The 23,423-nt window shown below is 44.2% G+C and overlaps 1 protein-coding gene across 2 annotated transcripts in view; it reads right to left on the reverse strand.

Moving 5' to 3' along the window:
- Positions 1–23,423, reverse strand: part of LOC138283857 (mucosa-associated lymphoid tissue lymphoma translocation protein 1-like) — a 977,541-nt gene that overhangs the window by 821,797 nt on the left and 132,321 nt on the right. For both annotated transcript variants that reach the window (XM_069222019.1, XM_069222018.1), the window contains exon 2: positions 11,163–11,276. The gene's annotated coding sequence lies outside the window, so the exon portion shown is untranslated. The remainder of the gene's footprint in view (positions 1–11,162; positions 11,277–23,423) is intronic.

Below are 23,423 nucleotides of genomic sequence, written 5' to 3' on the forward strand. Positions count from 1 at the left end.
CCCCTCCCCTTCTCTGATCAAGGTAAGTGAGCCTCTCACTGGGTGCCCAAACAGAACTTCAAAGGCACTAAAACCCATTTTCTTCTGTGGACTCGCCCTGTAAGCAAATAACCAATATGGCAGAAGATCCCACTTCCTCCTGCGATTCTCTTATAGAGTTACTATAATATACTTGAGGGGTTTGTAAACCTTTCTACCAAAGCATTGGTATGGGATCAGAAATGACTCTTTGGAAATACAACCCTTAAAAACATCCATAGGCGAGCTCTAGCCACCACCTCTGTGGCTGTGCTCTTCAGAGATACTGTCTTTGGATATCTGGTGGCATAATCAACCATAACCAACATTTCTTAGCTTATGTTGAGAGGAGGTCAAACGAACCAACAATGTGAAGCAGACCTGCAACTCACACGGTGCCACAGTATGACACATGATATTGAATATTGACTCCCCCAGTGAGGAGCCAATATCACACAATGGCAGGGAAAAGAAGCTGAAAACCACTGTAAACAGTGAATTTTCTGCTTGTTTTTTGGAGGCTTTCACCTGCCCAGTAAAGTGTTTGAAAACAACCCAGGACATCGGCAACAACTTCGGTAAGCTTATGTATTTCCTCCTTTTTGGGGGGGGGAGGTGAGGGTTTGGGGGCAGGGTGGGGTGGGGACAGAAGTACCTCTTAGGTCCCCTCCAAGGCCTCGCCCCCATCTCACACTGTATGATTTCTGATTCAGTTGGCAGGCCTGGTGGACCTAGGCACCTGGGTAGGGCCAGAGACCAATGATGATAGAGGTGCTGAATTAAAGCCCAATCAAAATACACTAAAGGAGAGCCGATGGGGGCTATGCAGCAGTAATGGCTGTGACCCCATATGATGAAGAGAACAGTGGGGTGGGAGGAGCGAAGTGTGACCCATCCCTGAAAGCCATTAAAACCGTGGGAGAGACGATACAATAGGACACAGAAGCCCAGGAGTGAGATCGGACTTTAGTGTCCAGGTGCACTCTTACCTAGAGCAGTGGTATTTCAACCTTTAGACTCCTGTGGAACCCCACTGAATGACTACTGGAAACCAGGGACCCTTGTTTAACCCCTTCGCTGCCAGGCCTTTTTCCCTCCTGTGCCAAGCCTTTTTTTGGCTATTTGGGGCAGTTCGCGCTTAGGCCCACATAACTTTTTCTCCACATAAGCTACCCATGCCAAATTTGCATCCTTTTTTCCAACATCCTAGGGATTCTAGAGGTACCCAGACTTTATGGGTTCCCCTGAAGGAAACCAAGAAATTAGCCAAAATACAACAAAAATTTGTTTAAAAAAAAAAAAAAAAGGGAAAAAAGGTCTGCAGAAGAAGGCTTGTGATTTATTCCGTGAAAATGGCATCAACAAAGGGTTTGCGGTGATAAAATCACCATCTTCCCATCTTCCCATCTTTCAGGAACAGGCAGACTTGAATTAGAAAACCTGCATTTTTGGTCCTGGGCTGAGCAGCCATCTAGGGAAACCTACCAAACCCAGACATTTCTGAAAAATAGACACCCGAGGAAGTCCAGGGAGGTGTGACTTGCGTGGATCCCCCAATGTTTTCTTACCCAGAAACCTCAGCAAACCTCATATTTAGCTAAAAAAAAAAAAAAAAATCACATTTTTCCCACATTTCTGTGTGGGATCACCACACCAGGACAAATTTCATACCACCCAACGTTCCACTCAGTCTCCCGGTAAAAATGATACCTCATTTGTGTAGGTGGGCAAAGTGCTTGTGACAGGGACTAGCCAAAAACATGTCGAAATTGAGGGGGAACCAAAGTTGGTCCAAATGGGCAGTTTGAAAAAAAAAACATTTTTATGCAGACAAGTGCAGCTGAATTTTTATCCGTATATATAAGACAATGCTGGGTGGTAGGAATTTTGTGGATTCCTGCAGATTCCGGAAGGTTCCATCACAAAAATGTGGGAAAAATGTGTGATTTCCAGCAAAGTTGGAGGTTTGAAGGGCATTGTGGGTAAGAAAATGGTACGCGGTGCAACACACCACTCTGGAATTACCCAGATGTTTAGTTTTCAGTTGTGTCTAGGCCTTGTGGCAGCATCCCAAAGTCCATGAAGTGCAGCCCTCACCATTTCAAGTGGGACTCTTTTGAGAGTTAGCAAAGCTCTCATGGCTCAAATGTAAAACCAAAACCCAAAATAATCAAATGTCTTCTTGTTTTCTGTGGGATAAGATGTTTTAGTGTGCGGGGGAGAGCTGAAGGACTGTTACCCCCTTCAGTCGGGGTGGGGGCATAACCAGGCCCATACTGGTTGGTAGCCGCCACCCCATTATATATTTGTTTTTAATTGCCTGGCATCTAGTAGGTTTTTGCCCCCCGCGGATGTGGATCAGGGTAATTGCCCCATCTGTCCACTGGTGGGCAGAACAGCTTTGGCCCCATTTATTTGGGGGTGGGGGTATGGCCAAAACTTCCCTGGTCTCTGGTGGGCTTTCTGCCACACCTTGGGGGCAGATGGGCCTCCAAAACTGGCCAATAACAGTAATGTGCCCCCATGGGGAGCGACCCTTACCCAAGGGGCTGCCCCCCCTAAAGAAAACACACACATCAATACCTGGTGCCTAAGTGGTTTCTGCCCTCCCCCGGCGGCAGATCGGCCTAACAGAAATACGCTGATCTGCCCCCAAGGGGATCAGAAATGGGCTAAAATAAATATGCCTAAGCGGTCGCTCCCCTTGCGTGAAATTGGTGCAAAAAAAAAAAAGAATTCTCCGGTGGCTAGTTGTTTCGATTGGCCTAACAAAAATCGTCTCAAAACAACAAAAAAATGATCCCTGGCGCCTAGAGGTTTCTGATCCCCCACCCCCCGGGGGCAGATCAGCCTAATAACAATAGGCCAAAATTTGCCCCACCCCCCCGCGACCCTTGCATGAATTCTGTGAATTGGCCTAAAAAAAAAATAGGCCCTAAATATAACTTGCCCCCTAGGGGAGAGACCCCTGCCTAAGGGGTTGCTCCCCACCTCTTTAAAAAAAAAAAAAAAAAAAGATCCCTGGCGCCTAGAGGTTTCTGCCCCCCAGGGCAGAAAAGGCCTTGAAAACAATTGCCCCCTGATGAGTGACCCATGCCCAAGGGGTTGCTCCCTTGATGCCAATATCCTTTTTACAAAAAATCCCTGGTGTCTAGTGGGCATTTCAGAAGGCGGATCGCTTCACGATCCGGTTTCTGAAATGCTCTGAGAGACTTCAAAGGGAAGGAAATTCCTTTGCTTCCCTTTGAAGCCTCTCAGGCCCCCATCACATGATCGGAAGAGAAATACTTTGCATTTCTCTTACAATGGGGAGGTGGCCTCTGATGAGGTCAGCGCGATCGCGCGGTGACATTATCAGACGTCACTGGGGGGGTTGGAGCGGAAGGGGAAAGGCTTCCCCTTCCATTCCTGCCTTGGGGGGGGGGGGGGGGGGGGGAACAAAGCCCACGGAGCTCCCTCCGAGCTCCAGGCCAAGGACGTAATGGTTACGTCCTTGGCACTGGAGCACTGTGCCGGTGGACATAACCATTACGTCCCCGGCACAGAAGGGGTTAAGCAATTACTATGAATGAGCCACAGCATAATATACAAAAAATACAGAAACAAGTATACATCAAACAAATGCACATATATTTTTAAATTCACAAACAAAAAATATTCTACAATTGAAAATTCAATTTTCACGTGAAAGTTCAGGCATTTCAAAGTTTGTTTTATTTCTAAAAAAATAAATTATATGCTAGGCTCTAGCATATCACTTTGTCTTTCTTTTTACTCTTGAGTGCATGATCTCTTTTTGTCAACTCATATCAGTGTTGCTTCAACTGAGATAACTAATCAATCATACTAGATTATATTTGCTTTACTTGCACTGCTCATTTGGATCAAGATAAGAATACGAAGTTTACCTTACAGTTTCAAATTTCTTCACATTTTAAAACTTTAAATTCTCTACTCTGTTTTCTATGTATATGTACTTTGCTAATCTGCTGATATTGCTTTATTTTCTAAACAGTTGTGGAGACTGTGTTGCAGACCAACACAGTCCACGGACCACAGGACAAGAATCACTGACCTAATGCAAGTCTACCATGACTGGCCATGGACCCAGTGGCCGATGTATACTGAGACCAGATATCCTTATAGATGAACATAAATTCAGCTGGCACGTCCCACAGCAACCACACTGGAGCAATCAGTGAAAATGTTCATAACAAAGTAATCTTAGAATGGCTTTCTAACACTAAAGCAAACAGAGGCAAGACCCTGCTCCACATGCAACCAGGTGTAACTATCACAAAGGCATGGAGACGGCAGAAGAGATTCGTAGGGGCCTGAAGAGACTAACCTCTATATTGACTACTGCATCTATCCTCATAAGATTGCACTGGCCAGTGACAGGAGTGCATCTCAAGAAGCAACACCTTAACACAGACAAATGGAACTAGGGCCCAATGACTGGTCAGCCTCTCAATCTCTGCCACAAAACAACACATAAGACTCTTATAGTAACAAACAAATCACTCACTCTGCAATCAGCATCTCCCTAACACATTCTTCTACTTTTTACAAGAGACAGGTACATGGCTGGTACTGGACACTAACAATAATTGTCTGATCAAACCCTTCGGAAGCCACGAACAGCAGCCTGCTTCCGCATCAACTCTCAATCGTACTGTCACCCAGACAGGCTGATTAACCCTGTCTCAACAATACCTCACTGAATATCAGCTGGCTAATAATTTTTTGGGCACAATGTCCAAGCCGGTGTGGCAACTTTTATTTTTTTAATACTGAAGCAGTCACTGGTAAGACTCCCAAAGTAACCATCAACCAGTGCATCATGACTCAAGACACCACATTAGAAACCATCCTTAAAGAACTCAAGGTCTTAAGGACATCAATGTCCACAGTAGAGGACAACATAACAAAAACATTAGCAAAGATCCTCTCTATGAGAACAGCTATAGCATCTTTTACCAAATGTATACAAGAGACAAAAGAGAGCCTTGTACAAGCATAATGGAAGGTAGATATCTCTACTGGCTAGAAGCAAGATCATTGTAATGTACACAGAATAATCGTGGAATTGGAAGACAGGAATTATTAAAATAATCTCTGCTTCTCTGGGATGCTAGAACAACAAAAAAACGGAAATATGATCAACTTTCTATTCCGCTTCATTCCTGAAGTTACCAAACTTAACATTTGAACCCCCCAACTGGAAGTGCATCAGACTCAGAGAATTATGGGCCAGATGTAGGTACAAACCAATTTGCGACTTGCAAATTGCGAGTCCTTCCGACTCGCAAATTACAACTCGCAAACTGGTATGCAGAAAGGTGTCTCAGACACCTTCTGCGACTCGCTATGGGGTCACAAAGACCCACCTCATGAATATTTATGAGGTGGGTCGCAGTTTGCGACCCCATAGTGAGTCTAGGCACTCACGGGGATGGTGGCCTGCTGGAGACAGCAGACCACCATGTCCGTGACTGCTTTTAAATAAAGCAGTTTTTTTTTTTTCTCTTTGCAGCCCGTTTTCCTTAAAGGAAAACGAGCTGCAAAAAGACAAAATACTGAAACCTTTTTGTTTCGTTTTTTTCAGAGTAGGCAGCGATCCATAGGACCACTGCCTGCTCTGAAAAAAATATTTTTGTGAGCATTCGCAAAGGGGAAGGGGTCCCATGGGGACCCCTTCCCTTTTGCGAATGAGTTACCATCCACTTCAAGTGGATGGCAACTGCGAGTTGGTTTGCGACCGCTTTCGCGGTCACAAAGCAACTCTACATCGTGATGCGGTCGCAAATAGGAAGGGAACACCCCTTCCTATTTGCGAGTCGGAATCACATTTTGCGAGTGGTTACTGACTCGCAAAAGGTGATTCTGCATCGCGTTCAGCCTTTTGCGCCTCGCAAACTGCGTTTTTAGCAGTTTGCGAGGTGCAAAAGGCTTCCTACATCTGGCCCCAAATCTAGACACCCCATAAACAAAGACATCCCATGTTAAGTGATAGCATTTTTACTCAGGAACCAACATACAACGATGATCATAAAGGAGTTAAAGTGACAACGCCCCTAAAAGTTCAGAGAACACCACATCTTCGTCTTGCAAGACTTTTCACAGGAAACTGTACACCAACGCAAATAATTTCTAGCAATGAGACCCTGTCTGAGGAAACCAGACATCCGCTATGTTTGTCTAGACCCTGTGATAATGCTTATCACTCACAACCACAAAAGCTCAGAATTTGATGACCCTGGCAATCTGGAAGGCTTCTTAGACTCAAGAGGAATCTGACATGTTCTTCCCCAAGAGACGAGAGGACCAGGGCCCCTCTCTGACTCAGAACGTTGTCCAAAGATCTGAACCACAAATGGAAGAACATAAACACCTAGCCACACAATAGAACAGAGGGTAAAGATCCAAACATATCAACAAGCCACCTCCCACAGAAGATAAATCCAGATCTACTAAATACAAATGAGGGACAGGGAGATTACTGGTCCAGTTTACGGTCTCCCAAATGTACCTGTTAAATAGACAATGTGCACTGTTCCAAAAAGACAAAAAACCTATTGATTGTATAGGAAGATAGGGACGAAGATATGATTGATTTCAGGAGAGCCCTCAAACACCCGATAGGGTGACAGGTTTCATCATCGGGCTATCTCCTCGTCAGACCGGTGCTGCGATGTCTGGCGGACCACCCGGAAGTAGGGGTGGTGCTTAACCGTAGGCCAATCGCCAAATGGAGGTCTGAAACGAGAACTGACTGAAAAAGGAGTAAAGGGTGAGAGAGGGAAGGAGAGTGAGAGTAAATTGAAATTAGCTCTGAACCTAAAACATCACTTTAATGAATCAGAAACTAAAACTCCCTATATACATTTTTAATCTTGGCCTGAACCTCTTTTCTGATTCATTAAAGTGATGTTTTAGGTTCAGAGCTAATTTTATTTTACTCTCACTCTCCTTCCCTCTCTCACCCTTTACTCCTTTTTCAGTCAGTTCTCGTTTCAGACAGTTCTCGTTTCAGACCTCCATTTGGCGATTGGCCTACGGTTAAGCACCACCCCTACTTCCGGGTGGTCTGCCAGACATTGCAGCACCGGTCTGACGAGGAGATAGCCCGATGATGAAACCTGTCACCCTATCGGGTGCTTGAGGGCTCTCCTGAAAACAATCATATCTTCGTCCCTATCTTCCTATACAATCAATAGGTTTTTTGTTGTTTTGGAACAGTGCACATTGTCTATTTAACAGATAAATCCAGATCAGCAGCTAATAGCTCAACTAAGTAAGGGGCCATTTTAGATGATGGCAGAGAAGAAACTCCAGTGCAATGGATTTCCCTCCCCGCCAACACTGTTGTCGGCATGCCCAATTATACTGTATGGGGGCGGACCATCGGTTTGGCTATGAAAGTGACCACTCCAATGGAATATGGGCTGTTAGAATTGATGTTGAAAATTAATATTTCAAACTTCTACAGACGGCCTCTCCATCAGGGCGATAGAATAATTTATTCTGTCCCCCTGGTGACACATGGGCAGCCAGTCGATATATAAAATGCCCCCTAAAGCACTAAACTCCCTAGCCACATGCATACCACCCTCACCTCTTCCCTGTCCACCTACATTTTCAGCAACAGATTCCGTCACATTTCACTTGAGCAGTAGCTATCGTATACCCCACCAACACCAGACGATACAAAGAATCTTAACTCTCATTTGAGGTAGATGTCTACGGCATAATTACAACCTAGATACCTCATAATCTCCAACCTTCCTAACCTCCCCGAAGGCAAACACTGCCCACTTAACAATCAAGTGATTTAGAGAAACAGTTGTAATCCGACCAAGAAACGACTAAATGAACATCCCACACACACAGTAGCACCACACCATCTATATGGCCACATCTAGAAGAAAATACTGAATAATCTACACTGCCATAGGCCTGATATTGCTCTTGCTCCAGATATTTGCCTAACTGACCTGGAGAGCCAAAAACTCAGATGAGACTGGGTAGGCCCAGAATATCATACCAGCAATGGCACCTAACAAACAAATAGCAATCCCTCACATAAATCGTTGTGTTCATTAAAGTTAAAATATGGAATCAATTAATACTCATAGGATCAGTCCATGCACAGATATAGGACAAACGTGAGACGGTAGGGGCAACATGCAGAATACTGCTTCATAAGGCTAGAGATCAATGGTAATTATAGGAGGTAACTGGAAACTGGTCCTAGATCCTTTCTTTGACAAATCTGACAACACGACAACAGGCCTACAGATGCCAGCTACAAGAGTTCCTGACTGATTCCACATTTTCAGATTTGTGGAGACTGATGCACCACACAAAACAAGATTATACCAGCACCTTCCGCCCACATGATATGCATACAACTGTAGATACTTCCTAACTTCTGCAGCACTTCTGGGCACAGTAACTGACATGTCTATTCTGACCAATAGTGTCTCAGACCATGATGCCATAGAGATCGGGATAGACCTGGGTCTCCTGAAACCCCCCTTAAGACAATGGTGGCTCAATATGTCCAGATACAAAGTATCATATGATTGAAAGCATTTAAAGGCTAAACTCACTACATACCCAAAGAACAATGAATGTTCAGTATCTTTTATTCAGATGGTCTGGGCAGCTGAAAAAGATGATTTAAGGAGGTTGGAGTAATGCGAGACTCTGCTCTCCACACAAAGGATACACTGTGTACCCAACACAGTCTGTACCAGCATATCACTTACCTAACTGCACACTGTACCTCCATCCATTCCTGTGCATACTGCACCAGGCAATGTATAAACTGAACAGCCATATACATCGGGTGCGTAGAAAGCTCAGTTTAGGCTCCAACATCAATACGACGAACAGGAGGAGAAAGTGGGTCAACTGCTTGCACATCAACTCATAGAGCAAGAGGCCTACCACTCTATCCCGGCCATTAACAATAACCAAAATATGACTCTTACCCACCCCCTAGATATACTCACTACATTCAGTGATTTCTATAGGGCTCTCTACTCCCTCAAATTCTGAAATGTAATTGCACAAGTACAGAAATGTATGTCCTCTATTCCGATATCAACACTAACACCCAAAACAAGTACAAAGCTGAGATAAGGAGATCAAAGCAAAGAAACAAGCAAAGTACTAGAATATCTCCCATATAATAAAACACCAGGGGTCAACAGATACCCTTCAGAGTTCTAAAAAATAAACAAGGAATCTTTAGTCTGCCTGTTGTGCAAGATCTTCCTTTTCATCAAAGGAACCACCACACCCCTAAAAGAGACAAATAAAGGTAGAATCTCCTACATTCTGAAACCTGGTAAAACCCATTGAGTTGAGCCAGTTACATGCAGACATCCCTCATTCATGTGGGCACAAGGATCCAAGCAAAAGTCCTGGCCAACCGGATGTGACTTGTGATGCTCTCTCATGAACAGTGATCAAGTGGGCTTTGTCTCATAATGCTCCTGTGCATTACACATGCTATGGCAAATGTGGGATGATATGTATAAGATAGCAGTCTCCCTGGAGACAAAGAAAGCTTTTGACAGAGTATAATGGGACTGTCTATCACAATTATTAGATAAGGTTGACTTAGGAGAGAAATATGTAACTAAGGTGAAATGTTATACTCTGTGCCAACGGCACTAGCAACATATCTTGGGTATATCACTGGAATTCGACATTAGGAGAAGAACCATACAAAGATTACAACTTGCCTCATTGCTTTTCATACTAATGATTGATCACCAAGCTATTGCAATCCATCATGACAAAGACATCATAGGAGTAAAGACGCCCATGGATAAAAAATAGAAGCATACTACACAGACAACATCCTCATAAAGCTATTAGGGCAAAATGTTAAGAACCACCCCACACAAGATGCGCCATCACTGCTGCCACTGGATACTATTTTCCTAGATGGACACCATCTAACCTCAAATATCTAGTGATTAACAAACGCAGGATTAACTCTCATTGTAGACAACAATATGCACCCTTTACTCACAAAGATTAAGAACGATCTAGCCAGATGATGCTCTGTTCTCTTGTCTCTCTTGGGCAAGGTGCAAGTGATTAACATGAACATAATGCCTAATCTCAAATACAGCTTTTCCATGCTCCCTGTTGACATCCTGACACAATTAAAGGCTTAAACATCTAAGTTACTGAAGACATATTTGGGAGGGATGCATACCCTGCTTTAAAATTTTCAATACCTATGCAGCTACAGAATACAATAGTTTGTAGCTCCCTCACAGTGTGCTGCTAGTTAGCTCTCCAGCTAGCATAAATTAGGTATTTGATTCATGGTATTTTAACTTCCTCCACTAGGTAAACATTTAGAAAGTGTTATTCGGTAAGACGGAAGGCATCATAATGCTATACATAGGTGACACAAAGGGAGTAATCTTCTCTAAACCAATTCTTTAGGTGATGGCTATGCCTGGTACACAGCTCACTCTATTTTAGGGGCCAACAAAAGGATACATAAGCAGGCCCGTGCGGAAGAACAGTGGCGTAAAGATCATAGGGCGCAAACAGAGGTAGGAGGGCTTTTGAATCCCAAGGATTAGAGATGGTAAACTATTTACTGAAAGACGGCAAATTGAAAACTTTCAGCAACTACGGGTGGAATTTAATCTACAACCCCACCACTTTTTGAATTACCAGTGCCCTATTCATTGCTTACACGAATGATCAGGCCCCCTTGTAGAAGTGGAAGGTTCTATGATTCACACATTTCTGCATACATGGGGCATATACACGGACCCCATCCCCACCCCCACCTTCCACCGTCACATATTTCCCCTCCATCCCGTTTCACCTGTCTGCATATTATTAGTTTGTGATTGCCTTGTCTCACCGGCCTGTGAATGTAGGTAAGAGATGTTGTATTCTCCTATATATTCTAAACATTTGCTAATAAAAGAGATTTAAACCCAATAATGCTGAAAGAAATAATCAAACTTGAAAACATTTTTCAAAAAAATGCATTCTAGCAAAGCTGTTCTAATTTCAATTTAATCATTGAACTTGTGTTTACTTATTATTTCACTCCAAACATTTCAAGACACAACATTAGAAACAAAGTTCCTTACTATAGTAACTTCCGTAATGAAGATGGCTCTGCTTGTTAAGGTGCCACTTGTTGGATCTGCATAACCTCAGAGTTGCTGCTTTGAATTACAGCAGAATCAGCTGAGCAAGGCATTCTTTCAAAAAATAATAAAATAAAGACAGTTACACTTACGTAATATTGTGTTTGTATCTATATTTAGTTACATACATGTAACATGTTAAGGATACTGTTAAGTATTCGTATGGTCATGTTTCACACATCATGCACGTAAGTTAACACATTAAGCTTTATATCTGACATATTTCATTTGACAAGTCCTGAATTCAATTAAGTGTAATCACTTAGCGCCTAATTACGACCTTGGCGGAGGAGATTATTCTGTCCCAAACATGGACGGATATTTCACCCGCCATTTTACAAGTTGCATGGACATAATGGAACTTGTAATTCGGTGTGCGGGATATTTGTCATGTTTGGGATGGAGTAATCCCCCCCGCCAGTGGCATCATCAGGCCCTTAGTGTGCACTAAAGCGGTCTCAAATTAAAGCAGGGAGAGGGGAAGCCACTAAGCTGATAGGAGAGGTTGTGTCCTCTGCCACCTAAGTAGAAGAACCACAGAGGAGACAGTCTCTCCTATCTGGAGTGAAGGGGACTGGAGTGGGGCAGATTGTCTTGGATTGGAGCAGAGTTGGGATTGTTAAAACACAGAGCACCCCTAGCTCCTCTTCTTGTGAACTCACTGTAGTTATTGAAATAAATTCTCAGAATGCACACAGGCAAGCAAATAGGCATGCACACTGCACACAGCACAAACACTGTAATATACAGTCTCAAACACAGATACATGGACCAAAAAGCACACATCTCACACACAAACTCAGTGATACCACTGCACTCACACATATGCACAAAATCTCATAGACAGGTACACACATGCACACAGTGATAAAAACAATACGTGCAATCACAGCACAGCCTCACAGTGATACACCCACACATGTACACACATCAATGACACCCAACATAGTGATATACACACACTCATTTATGACACCCACATTCACAGTCATTTCCAGCACAAATGTAGGCAAACAGACACACAAAGTGATACACACTATCATACACACAGTGACACAGGCCCACAGGGACACACACATGGTGCCCTCCACTTAGATGTGTTCTGACCTGTGTGGTCTAGGAATTAAATGTCTCTTTCTCCAGCCTCAGATTTCGACCTTCCCTGTTACCAGGATCTGCTGTGCTACTGTTGGTGCACTGATTCTTTTTCGTTCATGTTGTATGACACCAGACCAACTGTTGAGTCTGGATTTTCAGCAGGGCTCTGCGGCTAGCTTTCATTTCTAAACCAAAACACAGATCAGTTTCAGGGTGCATGTTGCCTTTCCTTCTGCACTGAAGGGTCTGAGAAAGATCAAGTCAATGACGCCAGTTGAAGACAGCAGCCTTGCAGTCCTGTTGCTACAAACATGCCTGGATTATTCTGAGTCTGGCTTTGTCATCTTGCTCAAGTATGGACATACATATACGCACACTGACATACATGTGTATGCACCCACACAGTTGTACGTAGTGACCCACACAAGCACAATCGGACATGCACATACACATAAAAAAGCACAATCGCACATGCACACATGCATGCTCATGCGTGCACGTACATACATACACACATGCAAGAATACACAAATACACATACAGGCCAATCATACATGCACAGTAACAGACAACATTCACACGCATACGGAGAATCACACATGTATGTTACATCTTGGTTCCCGTTGCATCGTTCTCATGGCTAAACCCGTTTTCCTGAAAGTTGTAGGTGAGATTAATGCTTATTCTTTGAAGGTAAATGACATTTCATCCGGATGCTAAACAAGTCTTGTCTAGGTACATGGGGATGTCGCCTGCGAAGGGTTAAGATTTATGTCAGCGTCAGAAAAAACGTCTGGCCCTGATGTCCCAAAGTCCCATATCAGTACTACCACAACAATGTCTCTTTTATTCTCACTCTCCATGCTCTTTCGGTTGTATTAGGTATGGTAGGCTATTTTACTATGCTCCTCGTTGTTCCCTAGCTCACAGGCAAAGCACCCGATTGGTTTGCCTTCTACTTTGCCAACTAATGCACATCCCCTAGTGCAGCCCGCAAATATCAGTATAAGATCTTCTCCCTTTCTCATCCCACACCACCTCCCTTTGTGACATCACATTCTCCTTCAGTGTCACCTGTTATCTATATGTGAATGATAATATGATCTCGTTTCTTCTGCTGTCACTAACACAGGCCTCCTGAGCTATGCAGTGCCTCTAGGCTGCTAAAAATATGATGCCACCCGTCACCTAATGCTTTTACCCTGCTAATCCCAGGACCACTGAAAAAACGATGATTGTGCACCCATAGCGTTTTCTACATGCTTATGAGATATTTAAACTTTCCACGTAGCCTACCTTTTGCTTTATAATTTACAGATTTCACAGACTTCACGAATTAAAAAGGTTTCTAGCTCAAAAAGATCAAAACTTTCTAAAAGAAACTTGCGACACATGGTGAAGCGAAATGACAGACACTTTGTAAAGTTTAGTTGGCCACCTCTCAGTTGTTGTGTGCTGTATTCCTGAATTGACGAAAAACTAATCCAATGAAACTACTGCAAAGACAGCATTATTATCCTTAATCAATGGCCTAAGCATGGCCATTTGTCTGAGGCATTAAAATAATTCTGGCATATTTAAATGTAATTCAAATAGGGTAGAAATAATGATTGCTTCTGTGTCATGAAAATATTGTCCTTCATTAATCATGAAAATCCACTGTACACCCCAGACAATCTTCTCAAAGCAGCATTTATTTCTAGGTTGGATGTCTGGAATCCCATAATGTCTCCAAATGAGACACTTAGACTATAAATGTGTATGTAGATATGTGACGTTGTGCTGTGCTGCAAGTTTGTTTCCTACCGGATAGAGATATTTCTAGAGCCCCATAATATGGACACAGAGTGAAGTCGAAACTGAGGAACAATTCTAAAACATAAGTGGAATACACAGATCAAAACCGTCACACCCTTTATTGCAGTAATATGTAGGTTTGTTTTGCAATACTGTATGTTTTATTACCGGAATTAGAAGATGCAATAGTTTCTATTTTGAAATGGTGTTGCAGGGGAATCATGGGCACTAACGCGGTCAAGTAAATAAGTCTCCCATATTATGGGTTGGTAGAAAAAACAGTTACAATTCAGGTGCAACTGGCTCTTTGTGCCACTGCACCTGCTGCACTATTGATAGCTATACCTAATATTTTACGTAATGTGGAGATCTCTTTTGCATCTATGTTAGTTAAAAACAAGATAACAGCCACAGATTATGCCACATAATTAGCCTTTTCTTCTTGAACATTTTATTCATCTTTGACACATAATTTGGTCCTCTACTGCTGCAAATTCCATTAGCCATGGGAGCCTATAACGTGCAATGGGGCGCCAGGTTACCTTCCTCACATACTTGCAATTTACTAAAATGATACAGATCGTATTACTAGTCGTCTACGCCTTCTTAAACGTATCTACCACGTGGCGCCTTAATTTGGATAGTACTGAAGTGTGTGGACGTATAATGTGATCAACCAAATACTACAGAATGTGGTTAAGTGGGTGAATCCTGGAGTAGTAACCCTTCTAATTACGTAATATGCAAGTCAAGGCTTCCTTTGCCAATTTCAGAGTATTCTCAAGCTTTCCTTTCTTCTCCACTTGGGTTTAATATTTAAATGGAACTAAGACTCGTAAGTGTATATTACGGATGTTACCCCCAAGAAATAGAGGAGAGGGACGCGAATACTCAGAAGCAGAGTGAATTTACGTGAAGTAATTGTACCTGACTGGGGTGGTTCAATTCTCAGGCTTTTTTTTCCAGTAGGGAGTGAGATCCTCGAATCAGCACAACCACCATTATGGCAGGGTCAGGGAGATAATTTAGATGAATAATGCACCTGCTGATGGGATATGCTTGTCGCAAGTTTTTACGCCAACAGGGCATACTTGACCTTTCATTTTCCGATGTCAAAAATGAATGACAACTACCTCAGATACACTGTTTCTAGGTGTTGTAGAGCTGTGAAAACCATTGCCATGGCCTAGTTAAAAATGACGGAATATGAAGCTACAAAGTGGAATTCAAAGTGTTTAAGGGGGAATAAAGATTTTTATCCAGTTTGAAAACGATCACTAATTACTGGCTTAATGGAAGGGTTGGAGGGCGGACATATTGAGATCTCGGACACTGGAGATGGTGGACACTGTCTGCTTCACAGAAAACAAAGCTGAGCTGAGTAGTAGGTGTGCGTGTCTGGCTTGTGGCACCCACACCCAACACTTTCAGTATTGCTGAGACAACAAAGAACGAAAAGAATACCTACAACAAGCACAGACAGAAACAGAAAAAAAAATAGTGCACACAATGAAACGTAATTGCACAGAAGTGGAAAGTAGACAAGTAGTGCGGGGTGCTCCATGGGTGGCAACAACATGCCAAACAAAAAGGAGGGACATGAAAGTTACAACAACCAAGTACAAGCAAGCCTTTGCAAACGGACAGCAAAAGTTACCAATTAGAAGCGACAGGCCGGCAAGAATCTCACAAAGGGAATACAGCATGTCTTCAAGAGACAGCACATATGCTGCCTAGGGTCAAATTAAATCAATCAAATCAAAATCAATCAAAAAAAATTATAGAGCACCCTACTCACCCGTGAGGGTCTCAAGGCGCTAGGGGGGGGTGAAATAAAAAGAAAAGCGAGGGGGAGGGGGGTAGGGGGGGTCACTGTTCGAACAGCCATGTCTTGAGGCTCTTTCTGAAGAGCAGGAGGTCTTTGGTTTTGCGAAGGTAGGTGGGGAGGGAATTCCAGGTTTTGGGGGTGAGGTAGGAGAAGGACCTGCCTCCTGTGGTGGTGCGTTGGATGCGGGGGGCTGTGGCTAGGGCGAGGTCGGTTGATTGGAGGTTGCGTGTGGGAGTGTGGAAGTTCACTCTTTCGTTGAGGTAGGTTGGGCGGTGTTGTGGAGGGATTTGTGAGCGTGGATGAGGATCTTGAATGTGATTCTCTTGTCTATGGGGAGCCAGTGAAGGGATCTGAGGTGTGGTGAGATATGTTCATGGCGGTGGGGAGGCCAAGGACGAGGCGTGCAGCTGTGTTCTGGATTCTCTGCAGTTTGCGTTTGAGTTTGAGTGTGGTGCCGGCGTAGAGGGCGTTACCGTAGTCTAGTCTGCTGCTGATGAGTGCATGGGTGACTGTCTTTCTGGTCTCTGGGGGAATCCATTTGAAGGATTTTTTTTTTTTAGAGTGCGGAGTGTGTGGAAGCAGGAGGAGGTTAGGGCATTGATTTGCTGTGTCATAGAGAGGGAGGGGTCTAGGAGGATGCTGAGGTTGCGTGCGTGGTTTTCTGGGGTAGGTGCGGGGCCTAGGGCGGTGGGCCACCAGGAGTCGTCCCCTGTGGTTTTGTTGGGACCGAAGATGATGATCTCGGTTTTGTTGGAATTAAGCTTGAGGTAGTTAGTAGTCATCCAGTTGGTGGTGTCGAGGAGAGCAGCGTGTAGGTTGTTTTTGGCGGTGGTGGGGTTGCGGGTGAGGGAGAGGATGAGTTGGGTGTCATCTGCGTAGGAGAGGATAGTGATTCCGTGTGCTTGGAGGATGTTGGCTAGGGGGATCATGTATATGTTGAAGAGTGTGGGGCTGAGGGAGGACCCTTGGGGGACTCTGCAGATGATCTTGGAAGTAGTGGAGTGGAAAGGTGAGAGGCAGACTCTCTGGGTCCGGTCGGTGAGGAAGGAGGTGAGCCAGTCTAAGGCTTTGTGGTGAATTCCTATGTTGTGGAGGAGTGTGCGTAGTGTGTGGTGGCAGACAGTGTCAAAGGCTGCAGAGAGGTCTAGAAGGAAATTAAAAAGAAAGACCACGGTAGTGCTGCATTAGTCAATCATATATCCAAACCCAAACAGCCTATGCATATGGATAGAGACCTTGCCTTAGTGGCACTCATTCCTTTTCCACAGTTATGTACTCTGCATTGGGCTGAATGAGGGTGGGCTTACTCCACAGTGAACAAAATAAACATGAAAACTTGTTGTCCTTGACCCCAAACAATACGTCCTGGTTGAAGGGCAATAGGAATTAAACACTACTGCTGTTAGGAAACGTAAATATTTGTTCTGGTAACAGAAAACGAATCCCACCCCCGAAAAATACAGAGAACAGTTTCAGACAGATGGGACATTTTTATGATGCGTTATACATACAAAGTGGTCTTCAAGTGTCAGCCTCTCTGAGAGTTTGGAACTTGGGCCTGCTAATGACCTAAGGCCAAGAAATGGTTTCTGCCTCTGGCAAAATGTGAAGTACAGCCGTATGCTGCAGTGTGTTTTCGCTGTAGGTGGAGTTGTGGTCTCAAACATATGCTGGCAAGCTGGGTTAAGGTTTCCCCAACATCTCTATCACTTGTTTCTTGCTGTTTGATTGAGAATCTGGATCTCTCTTCCAAAATCTTGCAGGATTTCAAGTTGCTGCGAAACGTAGAGGCCATCGTGGGCAATGATATACTATTTAAGGAGGCTCTGAACTGCACCTACAGCAAGACAATGAGAATGCTCGTGGTGCTAGCCGCACGCTAGAATTCACGTTTGAAAATAAGACATTCCTAATGATAGACCGGACCTTTCAGATGAGAGTGATGACGCAGAAACGAAGGTTTTACATTTATTAGCGCATAAACGTAGTGCCGCAATAATCAAGTGTGACTTTAACCGAACTAATAAAGATTGTACGGGGACAAATGTGCCCTCAGAGTAGTTCGCCAACATTTATAAGCGTGCTTTATATAACGTGATGTATTAGAATTGTACTAATCTGACATAACCATAAACGTGTGCCATGATTTGCTTGTTTGAAATGTTTTAACTTAGCATAACTTTAGTGGAGGCTTCGGCCTAGTTGCCTTGTCTCACGGTTTAGATGCTCGTGTTTTTCTAATGTGCTAATAAAACGTGTATTCTTGCTTGAAGCTGTACTTTTCCAGTGAGACCGGTTCACATGCTTATCTTTAAGGTTTCGTGCCAGCCTGGCATCTTCTTCTTTGCTCCAAGGTCAATCTGCAGGTGCAGACAATGGAAGCTCTGAAAGTGAGTTAATTGGTAAAATATTTTGCAACTTACGTTCCCGACTCCAAGGATAATGTATGCCTAGGTAGAAGCTTGTGAATTGTTGTTTTTGATTGGACAATTTGAAGCCAACCTATGAACCCTCCAATGGAAGACCCTACTGGATTTGAACTGTTGATTATTTAAACCTGGTGCACAAGAAGAAAGCAGCCATTAGCCATCAGCCATTAGCCATTAGCCATCAGCCATTAGCCATTAGCCATTGGCCATTACCCATTGCACCCATTGAGGACATTATTGCCCATTGCAGCCATTATGGCCCATCTTGCCGACCTCGTCATTTTGCCATCTTCTACGATGCCAATTGATGTTCGACACCATTTTGAATGAGACTTTGATGCTTTCTCTAATCGAGAGAAAGAGACTTTAAGTAATTCTCGCCCTAGAGACTTTAACTTTGATTTGCCCCTTTGCATAAAGTAGTAGTTTTGTCCTTTTATCTTGCCGCTGTGAGGCAATTGCCCCGTCCACCCTGCCCCTTTGCCCCCGTCCCATGCTGATCGAAACCGGTACCTGTGAGACGAAGACTTCCTTGAATGCTGATTGAATTTGGTAAATATGAAAGGAAAATGTACAATTGCATTGTGTTTCTTTTAGTTAACCGACTGCTGATTTTTGATAAGAGCCCTAGTTAGGAGTTTTCCAAATCAATGTTGCTAAATAGTTTTTTGCATGAAATCCCACATGCAGATGCTAATTTGAGGTTAGATGAGGATTCATTTGTTGCACGATGCAATTTGAGACCTTGTTATGCTGACTAATGTATGCAATTAGCCCATTACAGATTATAGTTTTAGTGGTTTGCGTTGCTATTATCGAATGCATTGTTATTCAAATGCTGCATAGATTGCATCTTTTTCGCCGTTATGGACAGCTATTAATGTTCATTTACATATATCATTTGGTGTTGAGACACATTTATATCGTGCTAGCTTTGTTAATATAGGGAAATAAATTCATTAACTTTGAATGAACTGGTGTGGTTATTCATGGCCGAAAGGTCATGGTTCGCCGAAATGTTTTCTGGATTAATTGTGAAGTGTTATGTTGATCAGGGCATTGCTTATGTTCGTTATTGATTATTGATCTGATTAAATTGACAAATCTCGGGTGAAGAGAGCCCCACTTGGTCAAAAGATTCATCGACCCAAGAGCGTCCAAATACAGGTAATTTATTAGGATGGAACGCTCTATCAGTAGATGGTAGCAGAGGACGGTTTCGCCCTTTGGGACCCCGCTCGAGAGGTAACGGTTGCGCCCTTTGGGACCCCGCTCGAGAGGTAACGGTTTCGCCCTTTGGGACCCCGCTCGAGAGGTAATGGTTTCGCCCTTTGGGACCCCACTCGAGAGGTAACGGTTTCGCCCTTTGGGACCCCACTCGAGAAGTATATGGTGTTGAATTAGATTTTTCTTGGGTAAAACAGATTGAGAGAATGATGATGCCCTAAGTCCCCCGCGACTTTCTCGGGATCTCGGAGCTTGCGAATGGAGAGAATGGAGGTGTGAAATCGGCGTTGGCGGTACTAGTGACGGTATGAGTGAAGTCAGGATTTTGCGCTTGCACAGCTTATTGCCGCAGATTGTTTGAAAAGGTTGCGAGGATTTTAGAGAATAGCGGAGGTGCGACTCCGAGTGTGAGAGTAGGGAAGTCGTCGAACTTCATGTGCATGTGGCGCTTTGTGCAGAAAAAGGTCCACGTGGTTGTTGTTGTTGAGACGGGCCCTGCGAGGTCAAGAGACTCCGGAGTATGTTGAAAAGTGTATGAGACACTTGTTTTATGTTGTGGTCTGGTCGGTTTAATAGGTTGACCGGGCGTGGTCAACGAGTCGGTACGTGTGTTAAGGGAGTGAAAGAAAACTTCGACTTCGGGCTTTGACAAATTCTAAGTGCACTAGAATAGATCACTGACAAGTTGAGAGCAGAGTCTGCGGGTCAGAATTTGCTTGCGAAAGTGGGGACCGAGAAAGATGGAATAACTGCCGAGGCTAGTGAAAAATCCCTAAGGTCCTGAAGCGATTGTGTTACCCTTCCTGTAGTAAACCGACAGATCTGTTTTATTATTATTTGGTTGCTCGCGATACATGCCAGAAGTTGTTACGAGAGGAGCTGAGTGAAGGAGGACAAGCCGCGAGGCTTTGTCAGCCGCAGTGTGTGTGAGTGTGACATCACTAGGAGCCGCGCTGGGATAGGTTGGTTGCAGAGAAGGGCCGCGCACAGATTGGACGCAGTCCGTGGGGCTCGATTGGAAGGGGAAAGGCAAGCGAAGAGTATTCCAGGAATTAAAGTCACTTATTGATTACAACTTTGTGAAATAAAAGACGAGAAAATGAAATTTTTTAAAGCATTAAAGAGTGCGATGAAGGGTGAGTCTTAGATTAACGCGAGCGTAGGAGAGGAGACGCCACCCGAAGGTACACCAGCTTACATTGTAATGGAGGAAAGGGGGGTAGCTCCGTGCCTTTGGCTAAAGCAATGGCACAAGCTGACAGAGAGACATGGGAGCGTAGCGTTCCCGATCCATGGGACATTCAATATAAGGATCCTAGAGAATTTGAGATTCGCGATGTACGACATGAAGGTACCTCCAAGGCCAGCACAGTTTGAGGCTCTAGCGATTTGGGAACTAATGGCTAGACAGCAACAGCAAAAGAAGTTCGAGACCAGGATAAGAAAGGTAGAAAAGACACTAGCGGACGCTAGGTGGGATAATGCACAGAAGGTGTGGAGGTCAGATATATTGCAGGGGATTAAATTGTTTCCCGCAATTGCTAAGGAAGAAGAGGCGACAGGCAAGAAAGCTACCTGTAAGACAAACAGGAGGTGTTCCAAAGATAGAGAGGACGAGGAAAAGTTAAGGAGAGAAGACGAGTCAGAGGATGAGGAGTTCATCATGCAATTGCTGAACGACCGTCCACCACCTTATGCAGAGAGTGAACAAGGTCCAAGTACCAGTTCTGCCCCTCCGGCACCGGTACAGAATAATGAAACTCCGAATTCAGAAACGCCATCGGGATCTAAGGACCCGAGTTTACTGTTCACCCCGCAGATACCGCAGGTTAGGAGAATATATCCAGATGTGCCTATATTGAAAACAGCAGAAAATTATCAGCCGCAGGTCCCAAGGTACTACAGCAGTGACAACAGTACGGGAATGATTCTAGATCCAACCGTAATGGGAGTACAGAATGGTCGCAACCCAACATTGGCACAAGCTGAATCAACCCAGTTTTTGATGCCTCAAAAGCAGATGCAGGGGGGAACCGCACATGCTCAGATGACGGGGAGTCAGACGGGCATGCCGGCAATGATGACCCATAGTGTGGGAATGAACATGCCTCAGAACCTGGGGAATGGACAGAACCCAGATGCGATATCCCTACCCATTACTGTAGGTCCACCGGTACCTTTGTACATTCAGCCTAACTCAGGTATGAGCGGTCAAGGATCAGTGGTGCAGAGTGGGACGGAAAGGAGGTGCATAGAAAACACTCCAGAGACAACTCCGATAGCGGCTCTGCCAACTGGATCTGGGTCCTTGATGGAGTTTAGTCCCATATGTGCTCAGTCAACAGTGGTGAGGTCGAGTCCCCCACTGATGATACCGCTATCATCGAACACTGAAAAGTTGCCGCAACCATCAATGGCAGTCGATGTGAATGCTACACTGATGGGGTTGAATGCGCAACAGCTGACACAGTGGTTCAACAGTCTGAATTCCACACAAAGCTCAGCCAGTGGGAAGGGAGAGGACTATCTGAATAGGGTCAGGTTGAACATGGAAGCAGAAGAATTGGTGGAAGGGACTATGGGTTTGAATAGGTTAGAGTCCTACTCGGAAGAAGAGCTGAGGTATCTATGTCCCAGGATTACGAGAGAAGTGAACAAGGTACATAGAAGGTTGCAAGAAATAGCTGACAAAAACGGGGTTGAGATAGACAAGACAAAACACTTGAGCAGGAGCTATAGATTGGATTTCGGGACCACAGACTTTGAACACATGAGGTCAGCAGGCATGAAAATGCACCTTAGAGAATTGCTGCAGAGTGCACAAGTGTGGAGGTGCTTAGACAAATGGGAAAGTAGATGGGCAAAGAAAAAGGAAAAGAAGAAAGACAGTGTCCCAGAGCACAACGAGAAAAGACCACAGAGTAGTGATGCAATAACCATGTTACCAATGAGGGAGACAGCAGGGGGAAAATTAATACATGTACCGTGGCACAGGAGCGACATTCAGTCTTTTACGGATGATTTTCCCAAACTGAGAGAGAAACCGATTGAATGGTATCAACAGACTGATAGGTTTGTGAAGCTTGCAAAATGTCTTTGGGAAGACCTGAACACCCTCTTTGAGATTGTGGTTCCGGCAGATTTGTGGGAAGACTGCAAAAGGGCTGTAGGTTGGCCGACAAGTGAACCAGAGAGAGACAGGGATACGGGTGCACCATCACCTATGGTAATGAGCTTGTACTATAAGGTGATTGAGCATTTGAAGACGAAGGTTGCCGCGAAAAATGTGGATTGGCAGAAGATTGATCGAACTGCCCAAGAGGCTAAAGAGTCGATTCATGGTTACTATGAGAGGTTGTTGAAGGCGTTCAAGAACTACAGTGGCACGGAAACAATAGAGGCGAAGGACATGCTTCATTTTGTGTTTAGATTTGTGGAAGGGCTGAGACCAGAGATAAGTCAGATGATAAAGACGCATTTGATTTGTTGGCAGTCGAAACCGATTGATGAGGTGTTGAATTATGCGAAATACTGTAGCGACGAAATTGAAGTGAAACAGAAAAGGTTGAAAGAGAAAGTGATGGTGATGCAACTTAAAGCAGCTCAGACAGGTTTGCAAGGGTTGCAAGGGTTCCAACAGCAGATACCGCAGCCGCAGGGAAATATGGTGTTTCAGCCACAGGCGAGAGGCAGAGTCAGAGGAGGCTTTGGGAGTAATGGTCCGGATTTGAACACTGTTGCAATTCCGAATGGTGTGCAGGCAATGAAAAGGGTGATACCGTGTCACGTGTGCGGAATCGTCGGGCATTGGAAACTCGAGTG

This window comes from Pleurodeles waltl, chromosome 3_1, assembly GCF_031143425.1.
Source record: "Pleurodeles waltl isolate 20211129_DDA chromosome 3_1, aPleWal1.hap1.20221129, whole genome shotgun sequence".
Taxonomy (NCBI): domain Eukaryota; kingdom Metazoa; phylum Chordata; class Amphibia; order Caudata; family Salamandridae; genus Pleurodeles; species Pleurodeles waltl.